The sequence below is a fragment of the Sorex fumeus genome, unplaced genomic scaffold (genome assembly GCF_029834395.1).
Source record: "Sorex fumeus unplaced genomic scaffold, SorFum_2.1 ptg000128l, whole genome shotgun sequence".
NCBI classification, from domain to species: Eukaryota; Metazoa; Chordata; class Mammalia; order Eulipotyphla; family Soricidae; genus Sorex; species Sorex fumeus.
In genome coordinates, this window is record NW_026606185.1 from 23243723 (window position 1) to 23260522 (window position 16800).

General features: G+C 36.5%; 1 non-coding gene across 1 annotated transcript; it reads right to left on the minus strand.

The window, feature by feature from the left end:
• Positions 1–12563: 12563 nt before the first annotated feature.
• Positions 12564–12829, minus strand: LOC130045587 (small Cajal body-specific RNA 13). Its single transcript, XR_008795571.1, has one exon. It is a non-coding gene; the product is annotated as a small Cajal body-specific RNA 13 (non-coding RNA).
• Positions 12830–16800: the final 3971 nt, after the last annotated feature.

A 16800-nucleotide genomic window follows, 5' to 3' on the forward strand; every position in this document is an offset into this window, starting at 1 on the left:
ACTCTCTATCTACTTTGATTACATTCATCACTTCAACAAAAGATGTGCCATTATTGTTTAGAGTTTCCACCCATCAATCAGAACTGCTGAAAAGGCATAGTGAAATAATTTATTTTCTATAGCTGGTTATGAGGACCATATGATGTCGTGCCTGGATTTCTGATATTTTACTTATTAAGTATGGACGAGTTCGATTCCTCCGCCCCTCTTGGAGAGCCCGGCAAGCTACCGGGAGTATTCGATATGCCAGACACAGTAACAACAAAGTCTCCAATGGAGACGTTACTGGGCCCGCTTGAGCAAATCGACGATCAACGGGAGGGCCTTTACCTTTACCTTAAGTATGGAAGGATTTCTGCCAAGAGCCAGATAATTATGAGATTGGTTTCTGTGGCTCTGGAGCCATGGCCGTGCCAAGGAGCCACTCATGGGGGGCAACTCGTGACATTGGTACGGCGTGAAAGATGAGCCGGGAACGCCCCCCTTCCCATGAGGTTGCAGTTGCCCCATCACCGCTGGCTCATACCTGGCTTTCTAATAAGCTCTGAGGTGGTGGCCACCTTGCTGCAGGGGGCGTGGGGGGAGGGGGCGGAAGGGAGTGACACCCTTTCCCTCCCAGGGAGGCATGGTACTGTGGATTAATGCATGGTCCATTCACTTTTCTGCTGCAAGTTGCCGGGCTCTGCATTAAGTCCTTTAGCCTCTGGAGCCATGGCCGTATCGGAGAAAAATGTTTTTATTTTTAATGGAATTATTGTTGATAGGTTCTTGAAAACTGGAACTTTAAATAAAGTGACATATAATGAAACTAAGTGCTTAAAAGACATTTTCATTCAATGTTGACTAGATTTCTTTTTCCTCATTATTAATGAAAAACTATGGTATGGAGAGAAGATGGCAGATAGATAAATCCTATTAAAATATTCTATTTCTTGCTTATCTCTTAGTTCTAGTTCTCTTGGTAACTATAATACATATACTTGTTTGCCTCTACACTTTAATTTTAAGCCTGGAGCTGAAGCAACAATTAAAATCAAGTTTTTCTCAATAATAAAATGTAAATATATTGTTAAAAATTGTTTCTTCTTTCTAAAATTTTATCTTAAAAATTAAAGTACTGGAGTTGAAAAAGTGTACTGCAGTTAAGGTACTTGCAGATGGGACTGGCCCTAGTTTGAGTCCTGATTTGCAATCTAATACAGAAAAAAATGAATTATATTGAAATATTTTAAACATAAATTCAAGTATAATCAATGTGCAATTAATCAAATGTTGACTTTCTGAAGTAAATTAGAAAACTTAACCTATTTTTTGTTCCCATAAATTATATTCCATTCTTGAAAATTAGGGAGGTAGGAATATGCACTTCAACTGAAATTGTGAACTTAGAAATAATGGGGTAAGAGGTGGGAAGGAAAAAATGTCAGAAAGTGACATAGGAAAGAGGAGTATTTATTTAAAGTGCCTATTTACATATGCACTTTAGTAACGGGATACACAATAAATTTGAACACAAACATCACAAAGGTAAACATGATTGTAATCCTATTTCCTAAGGCATAACAAAAATCAATCTTTAAAATTAGTAATTTCATTTTCAGCTCTGATTGTTCTGTTTATATATTCCAGATTTTAGTGGGTTTTTAAAAGTTTTTAGTTCAACCTTCGTCAATTTTTTTTTAAAATATTAGAAACATTTGGGAAAAACTGGGGGGAAATTGGTGGGCAGATTTTTTTTTATTTTGAGATATGAGTCATTGATATTTCAGCTAAATAAAATTTAATAACCTTTACTATTTTCCATACCTAAACAATCATTCTCGTTATCCTATCACCTTCCCCTATCGTCTTTGGTTCTACACTTTTATTTTAGGTTTTTATTCATTCAGTCACCGTGAATTACCAAGTTAACCATAACTGGGTTTCAGGCGTACAATACTTCAACACCAATCCTTTGACAGTGTCCCTATCATTGCTTACTTTAAGTGCATACATTCTGCTTATTTTCCTTATCTATTTGCTTTCCACCTCCATAGCTAAACAAAGAGATGTTTCAAGATCTAGATCCAATACCACTTCTTATATAAAGCCCTCCTCACTCATTCATCTAAACGTGAGCTCTCTCAGGGGCTGGAGCAATAGCACAACAGATGGGGCATTTGCCTTGCACATGGCTGACCTGGGTTTTAGCCACAGCATCCCTTATTGTCTCTTGAGCACCTCCAGGAGTAATTCCTGAGTGAAGAGCCAGGAGTAACCCCTGTGCATCACTGAGTGTGACCAAAAAAGTTTAAAAAAAAAGTGCATAAAAAAAAAATGTGAGCTCTCAGTCTTCTGAATTCTTTAACATTTGATTTAACTTTTATAGTTTTGATCATAAAGATCTTGTGTAATTATTTTTCTAAGCAAATAATACCTTATTTCTCCAAACAAGAGAGAGAGATGCCTGCCATATTTTTCATGACTACTGATAATATTCTGGGGATACTTTTGTTGATGTTATGACAGACCTTATGACTATATATATTTCAATATCAAATTTTAATCTATATCAAAATCAATCTAAAAATAGTCTTTATGCTTTTTAAGGTCTAGTATTAAATCATACTGAAGTTATTTTTGTATTATGATAGAATGTTGCCACATACTTGGCAAGGATGTAATAAATACTAGAAAATAATTCAAGTATTTTTTTAAAAATTGAGGATTGGGAAGGATTGGACCAGACCTACAGGTGATCTGAGCTTACTCCTAGCTTTGTGTTCAGGGGGAACATAATCAGTTCTGGGGCTCCAACTGAGGTCAGTCCCATATGCAAGTGCCTTAACCCCAGTACTCTCAACTATAGTACCTTTAATTTTTAGGATAAAATTTCAGAAAGAAGATACTTAATTTATAAAAATATATTATATATATATATATATATCGATATATATCGAACAGAACCCGGGAGCAGAGATCCTCTGCCTGCTTCCTCGTCTCCGGAGACTCAGGGGTCACACCCAGATGCCACTCCCTGCCAGTGGGCGCTAGATAATCTCCTCATCGGCCACCCTCCAGAACTGCTTCTCCCGGAAGGGAGCACAAAATGGAGCTCCCATAACCATGCCACCGGACTCCACACCAGGCTGTTTTCACTTGGGGTGCCCCAGAGGAGGACAGGTGAGAACCCTCCCTGCCCCAAGGGACCCAGCCCCAGCAGCCAACCTCCACTACCCAACTGCCACCACGCTCCAGGCCACTTTCCAGACCACGCAGCCACGAACCACAGTGTGCGACACACTTTAAAACACTTTCTACCCATTTTCCATAATTACCATAATTACCATTACCACACCATGTTTGATGGGGTTCAGATAGTAGGCAACAAATTTAGAGAGAAATATATTTATCAGAGAGCCCAGCAGACTACAGAGAGTGTCCCGCCCACACAGACAGAGCCCGGCAAGCTCCTCGTAGTGTGTTCAATGTGCCAAAAACAGTGATTATAACAGGTCTCATTCCCCTGACCCTGAAAGAGCCTCCAATCGTTGGGAAAGCCGAGTTAGAAGATGCTGGTAAAATCTCAGATCAGTGACGAATAGAAACATTACTGGCACCCGCTGGAGTAACAATGGGTTTACAGTGATACAGTGATACATTGATTGATATTAACAGAATAACATCAGAATGTTATTATACTATCCCTCAATGATGGAATAATGCCACACTATTCTGTTACTAAAAATAAATGCCACATGTCAGGTACAATGTGTCAGGTACTGTCTTAACTCCTCCTTATATAATTAAAATTTTTGAAGCTAATAATAGTCCTTAGACATTGTTGTATCTATATTTTCATCTTAATGAAAGAAAATTTAGACAAGGAGAAACTAAGTAATTTGTCAGATGTCACATAGCTAGCAAATATTGGAAAGAGTAGTTGAGCCAGGAAGTCTGTTTCCGGAGACTATGCTCTTAATAACCGCAAGCAATAAACTAAATGGAAACACTTGCTTCTTCATTTATGGAAAACCTCAAGCAATCTGAAACCATGGACCATATCAACATTTTATGATGAGCCATCAGTGTTTGAAACTAATTTTGAGTTGCTGAAAACTCCATCTATACCGATACTTTTGGAGTAAACCACACTAAATAAGTACATTTTTTCACATACTTTGTGATGAACATAATACAAGTTAAAGAAATTATTATGACCTCAAAAGAACTGTTTCCTAAACTATCTATTCTCTTTAATTTTCTAAGAAAATATTAAAGTACATGTATATGTATACACATGGGTATACACACAAATATATACACAAATGTATACACAAACATATGCACATACAAACATATGCACACATGAACACATGTACACCCAAACACACATTTCTGTCCAGCAAAGAAATTTTACTTTCATCTAAAATCAGACTCCTTAAGTAGGTAAAATCATAGCGATAGATTTCAGAGTTATAATTGGCAGAATTCTAAATCTTAGGTATATTCACCTCTCTACAAGTTTATACCATAAACTCTGTGAAGCCTTTATTTTAAAAATTACAATTTTACTGTTATTATTCCATTCATTCTATTTATTTCCAAATTCAACACAACTATCGGCTTATTATAATAGTGTAGACATTTCCAATCAAAAGTTTCAAATAGTCAATATAGTTATAGCCATTTAGAGGGAAACTTAGCTAGATCCGAACGAATTAGAATAAAACTTATCTGTTATCTGAAATAAAACTATGATCTATGTAGTTCATTTACTGTAATAGTGTATATTCACTGCATGTCTCTCACTGTAATCACATTTCATAATTCAATTTTCAGCCCATTTACTCTCTTCTTTTGATGTCTAGAAATAGCATGAAAGTGAGGTGTTACAAATGTCTACATTTTAATAATTCTTTCTAAAAGCATATGACAGATTGCAAGAATCAAAATGACATATTAAAGAAAATTAGTGATAAATTTTCTTAATGAAATGAAAATGTTTATCACAAAAGCAAACTCAACAGAATTATTGCCTTATTGTCTATCCATCTTACATACACAATGTGGTAGATTGAGTAGCATTCTCGTTAATGAATACATTTTTCAGTGTTTTTCTGTCACTTCATAAGTGAGACATTTTAGCAATATTTTTGGCAAAGACATTTATATTTACTTCCTTGCTAACATACCCTAACAGAATGGTGGATGCTTGCTTTTAGATTAAAATTTTAAATACATTAAAACCTAGAAGATTAGAGTAGTAAAAGAATTAAATATGGAAAAGAGCTAATATGTTCGTCTTTAAATGTGTCTTTTCTAAATATTTTAAACAGTATTTTGTTATGCTAAATTTCACAATTTTTAAGTACATTTTCTAATTTTTATTGTTTGTTTAAAGAAACAGCACATGCATTAAAAAATTGTATAATCAACTGAGTATAAGTTTCTACTTCCTCGTGTGTGTGCATATGTATGTGTGCATTTGTGTGCACAGACATGCACACAGGAGCAGCCTGGGATTCTTAACAAAAAAAATAAATAAATGAATAAGTAAGTAGCTTCAAAATATTCACTAGCATTCAATAGCTGGGGAAACAACAAAGGTAATTGAAGTTTATTGTTAAATCAAAAGTTTGCTCTAGGTTTGAGGACAGCTTTTGTCTTACCAGAGCTCACTTGTCTAAAGAAAAAATATTTTAAAAATTCAAGTCAGTCATAACAAAAGGCAATAAATAACGCAGCTGAAAAAACTGCAGAAAATTTTATATAAAATGTATATATTATATATAAATATAATATATAAATGTATATAAATGTATATAAATGTATATTCTATATATTTATTCACAGCTCAGATATTCTCAGTGAATAGTGAGGCAGTCTCAAAAGCAGAATTAGAGAAAATAAATCAGTTATTGAGTGTAATGAACTCGAGGTTTGAAATTTCCCTCCATCACTCCTTCCTTCCTTATTTCCTTCCTTCCTTTCTCCCACCAACAAATATTTATTTGCAACTATAATGTATCAAGTTAGTAGAATGAAAAGTATAGAAAGAGTCTTGCCTTAGACTTTTTACAAAGGATATCACATAAATATTGGGCTTCTGTCCACTAGATTGTAACACGCCACCCAATCTAGAAGCATCCATTAACTAAATTTCTGATGTGGCTTCACATTCAATCAATAAATTGACACCATTAGTTTTGTTCCCTAATTAACATTAAACCACCTGCCCTGCTGTGTTTGCTCTTTCATTTTCTTTTTGTTTCTGTTCACATACTAAATTATTGAATTAGAGTGTTTTAAAAGAATTACTGAATCTTAAACATAGGTCAAATGGTATAATGTGGTCACCTAATAGGAAGACAATGAAATATGTTCTTAGATGTTATTTCTTACAGTCTTTAAAATTATACTGATTTTATTACTGATTTGGGAGATGGGCAGATTAATGGAAATATGTATGTGGTAAGTAATTTATAGGCTGGAGTCTAGGGAAAAATAAATAGATAAAATGGTAAGAAAACTGTGCATGGCAAGTAGAATGGACTTTGCAGTTCTCTTGTTATTGGTAGGAAGAACTGTGAGTTTAGCTGGTCATTCCATCCAGAACTCCCTGCATCAGAGTGATCTGAAGTCTGATGTCTTCCATATTTAGGTTTCATAGACTTACATCCTCTCAATTAATCATTTGCTTTTAATTTGTAGTGTAGTGTGTGCCACATTCATCTTTAATTCAAAGAATTGTTCTTTGTAATCCTGCTTTTATTCACTTTCAAGGCACTTAGATAAAGTTATTTCTGGTGATTCTATGCCTTAAATGTGGAGGTCAATAGTAAATTTCTATCATCTTAACAATCATTCAGGAAAGAATTAATTAAACACACTGACTCAGATTCTATAAATCTTTTTGTCGCAATAACTTTGTTATCTTAAATAGTTTAATTTAATTTAGTAATTCAACATGACTTATTATCTTTTCTAAAGCACACACAAACCATAGATTGTGTTTCAGATTTGCATAAAACTTGGTATATATTTTATAAGAAAATGATAAAGACAGTTTACTTGACAAAAAGCATTTACACAGACTTTGTTAAGTAAATAAATATATGTTAACAGATAGAAAAACTATAAGAAATCATGTTCTAAAATACTTGAAAGGATTATTGTGCAATAAGCTAAATGTATATAAACAAGTTTTGTCAATATTTAAGTTTCAAATGTCAAACGCACTGTCTTTTAAGTAACATATTGTAAGTAATAATTAGAAAATAATATAAGATTTTTAGTATGTAGAAATCACTTAATCACTTAATCACTTAACTTCCCGTTAATCGTTGATTTGCTCGAGCAGGCGCCAGTAATGTCTCCATTTGTCCCTGTCACGTGCCAGTGTAGCCCAACGGTGTCTGTTCGCTCTAGGAATATGAAGAGCCTCAAATTGATCATTCATGAACTTGATGAAGAAGTCTGACCATCTGGTAGGTGGGTGGCCACGCAGTCTTTTGACATCCTGTGAAATGCAGTCGGTAACAGCTCTAGTCCAGTGGTCGTCTTTAAATCTCATTATGTGACCAGTCCATCTGATTTTTGACACCTTGGCAAGCGAGACAGCGTCCCTGATTCTTGATCGTCGACGGATGTCGGAACTCCAGATTCTTTCTCTCACTTGAGTGAAACGTGATATTCCAAGCATAGCTCTTTCAATTCTTCTTTGGGAGACCTGAATAGCGTTCTCATCCTGTTTGCGTAGGACCCAGGTCTCTGAGGCATATGTTAATGCAGGAAGAACAGTGGAATTAAAGAGATGTGCCCGGAGCCGGAGGTTCTTCGTCCTCTTAGCTATTTCTTCGATGCTCTTGAAGGCGTTCCAAGCCGCTCTCTTCCTCCTGCGCAGCTCAGGTGCCAGGTCATTTGTCATGTTGACTTCTCGACCTAGGTACACATAGCTGTTCCATTCGGAGATGGTCATTTTGTTGAGAGTGAATGGGGCGTCAGGAACGAGGCTGTTTCTCATAAACATTGTCTTCGTAAGATTCAGCTTTAGTCCGACCTTGCCACACTCACGGTCAAAGTCGACCAGCATTTGTGCTGCTTGGCTGATGTTTGGTGTTATTAAAACAATGTCATCAGCAAAGAGGAGGTGGTGTAGTTGCCAACCATCTATCTTCACTACCATTCCTTCCCATTCCAGTCATTGCATGATGTTCTCAAGGGTGGCACTGAAGAGTTTCGTTGAAATGGTATCACCCTGCAGAACCCCTCTCTTGACATCAATGATTACTTCTTTGTAGAATGGTGAGATCTCAAGGCCGAACTAGGCTGCCACACCGAAGGAAGACAAAAATGATTGTCTGTACTTTCAATGCACATACGCTAGCATCAGATGCATCCATCAAGGACCTGATGGTATAAGCGCAAAAGATCAATTACGACATCATTAGTCTGACTGGGACAAGAAGGCATGAATCTCACCATGCCGTTTTCAACACTGGAGAAGAATTTTTCCTCGGAACATGCGATAAAAGAGGTGTTGGAGGCGTCAGTGTCCTTGTCAACACAAACTTGGCCATGAGCATTGATTCATTCCAATGCCTAACAACCTGAATCGGACGTTTACATTTGAATAGATGGAACTCACTGCCAGCAGTTTCTATCTTCGTTGTCTACGCACCAACATCTCTTATGATGAAAGAGAAATTGAGAAGTTCTACATGGACCTGGAGAAGTTCTATAAAGAAGACCACACCTTCTACAAGATCATTGTGGGTGATTTTAATGCCAAGATAGGACCAAGAAGATCAGCTGATGAACTCCACATTGGGACCCACGGCCTAGAATGGAACAAACAGGGTGAGAGACTGTCTGAGTTCATCATGTCAACCAAGACCATCCATGGTAACTCACAGTTCCAGAAGGCAGAATCTAAACGTTGGACATGGGAGTCTCCCAGTTGATGATTCCACAACGAAATAGACCACATCATATTCAATTGATGGTTTTGCCTGACTGATGTCGCTGTTGTCCCAAAATTCCAAACGGGATCGAACCATCATCTCCTTCGTGCAAAATTCCACTTCACAGAGCAGGAAGAAAGGGCTGCAAAGTTTAAAAAGAAAACTCCCAGAACGACCACCAACTGGGAGCTCTTTGGCACTATTGCGGCAACATGGGAAGATGCCACTGTTGACAACATTGATGAGGAATACGATCGACTGGTTCAGCACCTCCATGACTGTGCAAGGAACACCAAGAGAGAGATACCCACAAAAAAATGCCTGTCTTAGAAAACTCTTGAGCTTATTCGCCAATGTGGCTTGGCGCATGCCTCAGACAACTGCAAGCTAACGTCAGAGCTCACAAAGCAATGCAGAGATGTGATCAAGGAAGACCTCAAAGAGAGAAGAGCAGAAGTGCTGGTAGATGTGGCAGAAGACGGGAAAAGTATTCGTAATGCCCGCCTGTCCTTCACCAACTACAAGACCAAGATGACTGCCCTCCGATGTGCTGATGGATCTATCACATCCTCCAGAAGGGCAATGGAGAAGATTATCCATGACTTCTACTCAACTCTCTTCGATAGCCATGTCCACTTGCCAACATACCAAAATCCACAGGATGGATATGTCATTCCCAACATTCTCCCTTCCAAAATCCGACACGCCATTTTGTCAGTAAAGAAACGAATAGCACCCAGCCCAGACAAGGTCAGACCTGAACACCTGAAGAACCTGCCGTCAGTATTCATCGATACATTGGCTCAGCTCTTCACACGCTACCTGTCTGAATGCAAGGTTCTGTCCCAATGGAAAACCTGCAGGACCGTACTACTGTTCAAGAAGGGAGACATCCATGACATTGGCAACTATCGCCCGATCTGCCTATTGTCTGTCATCTACAAGTTGTTCACTCGAGTCATCCTAAATAGGATTGGCAGAACACTAGATGAAGGACAACCATGTGAGCAAGCTGGGTTCCACAAAGGATTCAGCACCATCAACCATATCCAAATCATTGAGGTTTCTCGGGAGTTCAAGATGCCACTCTGTCTAACATTCATTGATTTAAAGAAGGCCTTTGATTCTGTTTAGATGGAAGTGGTCATTGAAGCCCTAGCCAATCAGGGCATTCAAGCCCAATACGTCAAGATCCTCCGTGAGCTGTATTGTGGATTCACTACCAAGATCTCACCATTCTACAAAGAAGTAATCATTGATGTCAAGTATGTAGAAATAATAGTGCAATTATATGCAAGCTTTTAAAACGTCTGTACACTGCTAGGAATAACCCCTGATTATAGAACCATGGGTGGCAGAAAAACAAACAAGCAAAAAAAATGATTTCTATAGTCATTGAAAGATTATCAGTTGTATATGTCTGGGTGTATATCAGTTGTATATGTCTGGGGGTGAAAAGAACAAACACAAACACAAACAGCTAACACAATATAAAGCTTATGAAGAACGCTCAAAATTGAAATATAATAAATAAATCATGATTAGTATAAAACTACAATTCATAATGTTTATGGCATAAAATAAGTTTTAAATAAGCATATGCTAAGTGACAAGATTATGTATCGCTACAGCAAAAAAACAATAGTCTCCAATACAATACAGTGATACACAGCAAACATATATTCTGTATCGATCATAAAAATTTCTTTTATCAGGATGTTTAAAATTATGAAATAATAGTAATAGTTATTTCCAAGCATGTGTAACATGTTCCTCATATGATAATCTTTTGTTAATTGAGTAGTGGGAAAAGATTCATTCCAAGTCTTTGGGTATTTTTTTTTCTGATCACCATTTTCCTTTACAATGCAAAAGCTCCTCACTTTTCTGTATGATCATTTGATTACCGGCTTCCATTTGCCAGGTAATGATATTGAATTATTTAAAATACCTTTACATTTAATGTTATGACATATTCTACCTATATTTTCCTAAATATAATCTATGTATTCAGGTCTTTAATTGAAATCTTTAATTCATTTTGATCTAAATTTTGTGCACGGTTTTAGACAGGGATCTGAATGTATTATTTTTTGCATGTGACTGATCAATTTTTCCAATCCATGTTAATATAAGAAATTATATTTTTTTGAAAATTAAGAAGCCTGGGTTCAAGTATAATGAAAGGTGGGTCAGATAGGAAGATGGTTAGTTAATTCTTTAGTGAATTGGCTAATATGGTTAATTCTTTTATGGGCTAACTTGACTGGGCTAGAGATTGCCTGGATACCTAATAAAATACGACTTCTAGGTGTCCGTGAATTTATTTCTTGGAGAGAGTAACATTTACTTTGGTGATCTAAGTAAGACTGAGGCTTCTCCCTAACATAATTAGACAAGATCTAATCTGTGGAGGTTCAAAACAGAACAAAAAGAAGAAAAAAGGAATTTCATCTGCTCTGCTTAGGCTGGTACATAAATTTCCTCTTCAGATATCAAAGCATGTGGTGCTCAGCTTTTCAGATTCACATAAGGACTTAGAATCAGCAGTTCCCTGATTTTTCAGGACTTCAGACTTAAACTGAATTATATTATTGCATATATTGGAATGAATAGAAACACAAAAATAAGGTAACTTAAAATGCACTATAAAATACAAATATAAGATTAACTTTAGGAAATTATAAAACACTAAAATGTTTCATAGCTAAAATGAAGTTATTAAATAAGAAAATACTGACATATTTTAATTGACTCAGAATGTGAGTTAAGTACTAGGCCAATAACAGATGAATAGAAAATTGATTAGCTGGAGTGCTTAACAAAATTAAATATCAAGGAAACACCACTTAATACCTCAGTAGGATACCAACACATATCCATCAGAATGGTTAAGACTTAAAAAACTGAGAGCATCATGTACTATAAAATAATTAGAACTGCTGGTGAGAACAAAAAGTTAATCAACTCATACATTCCATTCCTGGGTGCTTGTACAAGAAAACTGAAAACATCTATATAGAGACCAATACGTACATTTTTATTAAAGCCTTCTTTTCTAAAATTAAAATAATAGAAACAAGTCAATTTCCATCAATGATAAATGAGCAATAAATTGGATTGCCTTGCATCAAAAGGAAAATATTTTTAATTTCTATCAAGCCAAGGGTAATAGTATTGTTTTCCTGTTTGTTTTGTTTTGGGTCCACACCTGGCGCTACTCAGGGCTTACTACCATCTGTGTTCAGGAATCAGTACTTGTGGGCTCAGGGGACCATATAAGTGCCGGAGATCGAACCTGAGTTGGCTGCATGCAAGGTAAACACCCTAGCTGATAGATATACTACCTCTCCAGCCCCATTCTATTGAAAATTCAAGTCAACCTTATGAGAAAAGATTGAATAATAAAGAGTATAAAATTATAATAAAAGAGCAAATTTTAAAATAAAGAGTATATTTGTCTGTATCAAGATCTCAAAAATGGTTCAGAAATATTTGTATACATAAAGAAAGTTTTATATATGCCATTTTGATATAAAATAAAAGACATCATAAAATTAAAGACGGCATTACATCCTAAAAATTACTTGTTAAAAGGCACTATCTGCAACAAGCACTAAGAATTACACAGTTATTGCCAAACAGAAACCACTCTGTTAAATAATATCCTTATTGTAAAGCTTCTCTTCCTGTTACAGATAGATAACAACACTGACCAGTTGAATCCTCATGGCAGCAGTGCAGGAGAAATGTCATAAGAAAACTGTATATTAATTTCTGGAGCCTGGGGAGTAATGTCTCAGCTTCTGGACAGGATGCTTTTTCTGTGAATCTGGTATGCTAGAGGCTACCACCAACCCTATGTGACTCCTAGACTACAGAGAAAAAAAGAAATTAAGTAACCTAACAGAAAATTTTTTGAACGTGCAAAACATATTTATCAAAATAGTACAAAATAGAAATCAAAAAATCATTAGGAAGACAAAGAAAAATCTCTTCCATAACAATTACAGTACAATAACTAATAAAAAATGGAATTACTAATGTGAGAATCTTACTCCAAACTTTCTATGTAGTATATCTATGCAATACATATGACATTTAAAAAGTATCCAGACAACTAGTACAGGACTTAAGGTGTTTGCCTTACGCATAACTAACTTAGATTCAGTCCCCAGAATCCTATAATATTCCTTCAGTACTTGCAGGAGTGATTCCAAATTCAGGCCTAGGGGTAAGCCCTGAGCACCACTGAACACTGCCCCAGTGTCCCCAACCCCTCTCTCCAAGTATTCCTATAAGTCAATCAAATGACATAATACGGAAAAATGGTCAAAGAACATGATTAGACACTTCAAAGTAATGGAAACATGAAATATTCCCATAAATATGTGAAATAATATATATTACATATATCAGAATAGAAACATTTAAAATCTAAAATCAACAAATGCTTATAAACATATAACACAGTGTAAACAAGATTACTCGTCCTGAGGATATAAATTGTTACATAAAATATTTTGAGAGACAGTTTAGCAATATATAAAACATGTAGCAATGCATATACACAACTCAGTAAATCTACTCCTATTGATAAATTTTATGAATGTTATTATTTTTTCTAACCAGAAACTGTAGATGAAAATATTCATAGCAGCATTTTTATAATTGACTAAAAATAAAAATAATGGAGTGCTTGACTTACGAACTCTGGGGCCTTTATAGAATGTGGGAGGCCAGACCTCCCTCATACCTGTCTCAAAACCCAGCAGCCCCCTGCCACAAGCGACATCTTCCAGCATCGAAATAGCCCAGCTCCACAAATTAACTTCATTAATCTGCTGGGACCCGGGGCTGAGATCTCCAAGCCTGCTTGGATCGGGACTGGGCCTCCTCACCCAGATCCCCCATCTTCCAGTAGCTAGGTGTTACACCCACCAACTGCCCCCAGAGACATGTTATCCCATCAACGACCAAGACCCAGAGACTATAAAACCCAGTGTAGTTCTCACTCCTGGAGAACCCGACAGGCTACCCAGTGTACCCTGCCCGGATGGCAGAGTCTGACAAGCTCCCCATGGCGTATTCAATATGCCAAAACCCATTAACAAAGATGGGTCTCATTCCCCTGACCCTGAAGGAGCCTCCAATGTGATACTTGCTAAAATCTCAGGACAAGCATGAATGGAGATGTTAGTGGTGCCTGCTGGAGGAAATCGATGAACAACAGGATGACAGTGGTACTGTGGTACAGTGAATCTGCCAAACCACCAATTTGTCCTTGCTCTTTAGTTGCTGGGGCATGCTCCGAACTCAGCACCTCCAAATTTCATAGTATTCACAGCCCAATGGGAGCACCGCAAATTTGATGAAAAAATTGCATAAAGCCCTCCATGCTCAAACAGCTCAGTAAATCTTCAGACAATGACTTTAGTAGCACTATTTTGAGATACAACAATTATCACAAATTCTATTTTGTTGATCTATTTTTTGATAATGTTAGTTGCCGTTTTTAGTAGCAAACAATATGAATTAAATTTGGTTTTGCCTGCTAAGAGGGCAGGCTTTGAAGGTGAGTGGGAAATTAGGACCACTGGTAGAGGGAAGGTCACAGTGGTGGTGGGATTGTTTTTGTAGCATTGAATGCTGAAACAGCTGTATTCCAATACAGCTGTATTCCAGCTGTATTCCAGTTTTTATTAGTTATTGTACTGTAATTGTTATGGAAGAGATTTTTCCACATATCTTTGTCTTCCTAATGATTTTTTGATTTCTATTTTGTACTATTTTGATAAATATGTTTTGCACATTCAAAAAATTTTCTGTTAGGTTACTTAATTTCTTTTTTTCTCTGTAGTCTAGGAGTCACATAGGGTTGGTGGTAGCCTCTAGCATACCAGATTCACAGAAACAACCTTGTAAATAAATGTGTTTAAATAAAACAATTTTTGTCAGTAGTAGATGAAATAAACATTAATATAATGTTAGGTAAAAGGTAAAGGCCCTCCCATTGATCTTCGATTTGCTCGAGCGGGCCCAGTAACATCTCCATTGGAGACTTTGTTGTTACTGTGTTTGGCATATCGAATACATCACAGGGAGCTTGCCAGGCTCTGCCCCGCGGGTGAGATACTCTCGGTAGCTTGCCGGGCTCTCCAAGAGGGGCGGAGGAATCGAACTTGGGTCGGCCATGTTGGCTGCGTGCAAGGCAAACGCCCTACCGCTGTGCTATCGCTCCGGCTGGAGTAAAAGGTAAAGGTAAAGGCCCTCCCGTTGATCGTCGATTTGCTCGAGTGGGCCCAGTAACGTCTCCATTGGAGACTTTGTTGTTACTGTGTCTGGCATATCGAATACTCTCGGTAGCTTGCCGGGCTCTCCGAGAGGGGCGGAGGAATCGAACTTGGGTCGGCCATGTTGGCCGCTTGTAAGGTGAATGCCCTACCTCTGTGCTATATATAAGTTAAGTGGAAGGCAATACAATTTATAAATTATGAGCAAGATATTAACAGGATGCATTTCAAAAATAATGTTGAATCTTTTAAAGTTCTTACTTAATATAGTTATGTAATACAAATTTGAAATTTCAGACAGACTTAGACAACATGCTGTTTAGGAATAAACTTACATTGATAGCTTAAACTACCAGGCTAAGTAGAAAATGATTACCATGCACATAAGTTTGCATTTTAAAAATAACCCATAGGTTAAAGAAAGAGAAATACTGAGACAGATTAAAGGTATTGAATATTGATAGTATATTAACATTAGAAAATAAAACTGTGGAATCCTACAGTATTTCATTCTACAAATGTTTTAGAGTGGTGAACATATATATCAAGCACTGTGCTGGGTCTTGGAAGGAGCATGAGGATAAAGGAAAACTAGTTTGAGCAAGGCTTGAATGTGAGGGTTGGGAGGCAAAAAAGGAAAAAGAAAAAACTAGCTCACAAGACTTGATTTGAACTTGGACATATCCTTAATGAAAATCCAAGGAACAACACTGAGATATAAAAAGCTAATAGCAATTGGAACAAAATACTGTAAAATATAGTTTGCCTAAACTCAGGAGTAATTTATAATAAGCGAAGAACAGAACAAGGCTGGGGCTAGAGCAATAGCACAGCGGGTAGGGCTTTTGCCTTGCATGCGGCCGACCCGAGTTCGATTCCGAGCATCCCATATGGTCCCCCGAGCACTGCCAGGAGTGATTCCTAAGTGTAAAAGCCAGGAGTAACCACCCCTGAGCATTGCCAGGTGTGACCCAAAAATCAGAAAGAAAAAAAAAGAACAGAACAAGGCTGAGAGAAAAAGCTGAAGTACAGAAAGGAAATGTTAAATCATGTGAATTTATCTTCATGCATGTAATAGGGAAAACAAAGAACTTTTATGTGGCCTTGAACATTTTATAATATATTAGTTTATATATGTACTCAAATGTATGAATTTAACATACTTTACCTGAAACTATTGAGTCTATTAAATTACGTGCCTAATAATGTTGAATTTTTATATTCAAAGTGCTCTAACCATTAAAGTTATTATACAAATCGGAAATACACAATTTTTTTCAAAATTCCATGGAATGATCAAAATTTTTATTGTAATCTCTAAATAGTTTTTACTTTTTAAAAGGTGCAATAAGAATTAAAAATAAAAAAACAAAAATGTAATCAATAAAGTTATAATCATTGTGCTAAACCAATTATTGGATAATTATTGGGAAAACAACATGTCAAAATCTCGATCATGTTTTAGTTATAAAACTACATTAATCACATTTATAAGTACAAATTAATATATAGTTTTTAAATAACTCCATGTTTATCAGCTTTCCAAGTTTAAGAAAATTTTC